Source organism: Schistocerca serialis, unplaced genomic scaffold (assembly GCF_023864345.2).
Source record: "Schistocerca serialis cubense isolate TAMUIC-IGC-003099 unplaced genomic scaffold, iqSchSeri2.2 HiC_scaffold_1192, whole genome shotgun sequence".
Lineage (NCBI taxonomy): Eukaryota > Metazoa > Arthropoda > Insecta > Orthoptera > Acrididae > Schistocerca > Schistocerca serialis.
In genome coordinates, this window is record NW_026047395.1 from 155,001 (window position 1) to 157,500 (window position 2,500).

Consider the following 2,500-nt stretch of genomic DNA (forward strand, 5'->3'; position numbering starts at 1 on the left):
GCGCCTTAACCTAACCTATGTTGCGCCTTAACCTAACCTATGTTGCGCCTTAACCTAACCTATGTTGCGCCTTAACCTAACCTATGTTGCGCCTTAACCCAACACACGTTGCGCCTTAACCCAACACACGTTGCGCCTTAACCCAACACACGTTGCGCCTTAACCCAACACACGTTGCGCCTTAACCCAACACACGTTGCGCCTTAACCCAACACACGTTGCGCCTTAACCCAACACACGTTGCGCCTTAACCCAACACACGTTGCGCCTTAACCCAACACACGTTGCGCCTTAACCCAACACACGTTGCGCCTTAACCCAACACACGTTGCGCCTTAACCCAACACACGTTGGGCCTTAACCCAACACACGTTGGGCCTTAACCCAACACACGTTGGGCCTTAACCCAACACACGTTGGGCCTTAACCCAACACACGTTGGGCCTTAACCCAACACACGTTGGGCCTTAACCCAACACACGTTGGGCCTTAACCCAACACAGGTTGGGCCTTAACCCAACACACGTTGGGCCTTAACCCAACACACGTTGGGCCTTAACCCAACACACGTTGGGCCTTAACCCAACACACGTTGGGCCTTAACCCAACACACGTTGGGCCTTAACCCAACACACGTTGGGCCTTAACCCAACACACGTTGGGCCTTAACCTGCTCTGTAATTGTCATACGACGCGTTAAATTAGTGTAGTGTTGCCTAACTGCAACCCCCGCAATATAGTTTGCTACTCGCACTGCCCGGTCCCCAGAGTATCGCTTCATGTTAAACACCTTGCAGCTATACACTGTAATGCGGATGGCAGCAGGACGTACATGCTCAATGCCCTTCGCAGTTGTTCATTGGCATTCGCATGGCGAAGCACAGCCTACGTTGTGGTATGGCTTGTGTCAACTGTCCGCTGATGTTGTACGTCCAAATCACACACTGTACTGCACATTGGTCCTCATGTACTGAATGATACATCGTGGTACATGTGTGACCGTACCACGACTGCGCCAACAACGGCGAACCATACGGTCCAAATATTGTGCACTCAGCTACATGTCGTCTCCCTATAAGAGCTGGATTGCAGTATGGTATGCCGTGGATGGCGATCGGCATGAGCCGTCTGTTGATGTAGTGGCGCGTGTTGTCAGACGTAGTCGTCTCTTCTCACACACCGTGATAGCATGGTGCACTGCGTTCCACATCTGCGACATGCGACAGAGGCCGGTTGACAGTCGTTCGCGCAATGGACATCGCATACGTACGGGGGCCACCTTCCACGTGTTCGCGAAGCGTGCACATGTTGTTGCGTGTATGTGGGCAGACATAGTGTGTCGTGACACCTGACACAGGCATGCAACAATCGTTGAATTTGCAAATGGCGATGGACGTCTACGTTTGCTGGTGACGTTACGCAAATGAAGAACTGGTAAACCGTTGTGGTGCGGTTGTTCTCGCTAGAGGTGAATCAGTGATGGCGACGATCGGTTGAGCTACCAACCGGTTGTTTCAGCGATACCCACCATGCCCACGAACGTGAATGGCATGTGGGTGTGAAGCGATACGCGGCGGTGGCTGGGTGGGACCGTCCCCGGCCGGTGAGGGGGGGCCTCCCGGCGTGCTGGCCGCGCGGTGCGTGGGCGCACGCGCTACAGCCGGCTGGTGGGGGCGGCCAGTGGCAGGCGCGCCGGCCGACGGAGGCGGCAGGCGGCGTAGCTGCGCGCCGGCGCACCCTGCACGCGGCGCCGTGCGGCCAAAGTAGGTCCTCGCGGGCCCGGTGCGAAGCGCGGTGGACATCTGCAGTGTGCTGGTCCGATTGAGGACTGTGTGCGCTGAGGATGCGCCGCCGCCCGGCGCTCGGCGCCGCGACGCCGTCTGCTGCTCGGTCGCCTCTGCGGTTCTCGCAGGTGGATTGTATCGCAGCTGTGCGGACGTGTTGGCGCGTGCGCTGTGCTGGGAGAGTTCGCTTCGGCACCCAAGTGGGGCTTTTGTCCTTCTGTGGCGCTGGCGTTGGAGCTGCCGGCCACCGTAGGTGGCGCGTGTTGTCTCCCGCCGGCAATGCCACGACAGCACGCTCCCGGGCCTCTGTCGGCAGCGGCAAGCTCAGTTGGGAGCACGGGTGGTCGCACCTAAAGCGTCTACTCGCCAAACTCCGGGCGATTGCGCCTCTCTCGAACCCGACCAAGTACTTAGGACGGCGCTGCGCGCCGCCGGGACCTGAGAGGGTTTCGAGGTGTATTGTGCAGGGGAGCTCAGCCTCCTCCTGTTTGCAGAATAATTGAGCGGACGCTTGCGTGTTCGCGCGGGCCCCCGGGACACACTCCCGGGCGGCCGGCTGCTCAGCTCTAGTTGACGCAGCTCCCTGGTTGATCCTGCCAGTAGTCATATGCTTGTCTCAAAGATTAAGCCATGCATGTCTCAGTACAAGCCGCATTAAGGTGAAACCGCGAATGGCTCATTAAATCAGTTATGGTTCCTTAGATCGTACCCACGTT

At 57.8% G+C, this 2,500-nt stretch overlaps 1 non-coding gene across 1 annotated transcript in view; it reads left to right on the forward strand.

The window, feature by feature from the left end:
• The first annotated feature begins 2,364 nt into the window (after positions 1–2,364).
• Positions 2,365–2,500, forward strand: part of LOC126434689 (small subunit ribosomal RNA) — a 1,910-nt gene continuing 1,774 nt past the window's right edge. The window contains exon 1 of the ribosomal RNA XR_007579408.1: positions 2,365–2,500. This exon is cut by the window's right edge and continues 1,774 nt beyond it. This is a non-coding gene — a ribosomal RNA (small subunit ribosomal RNA).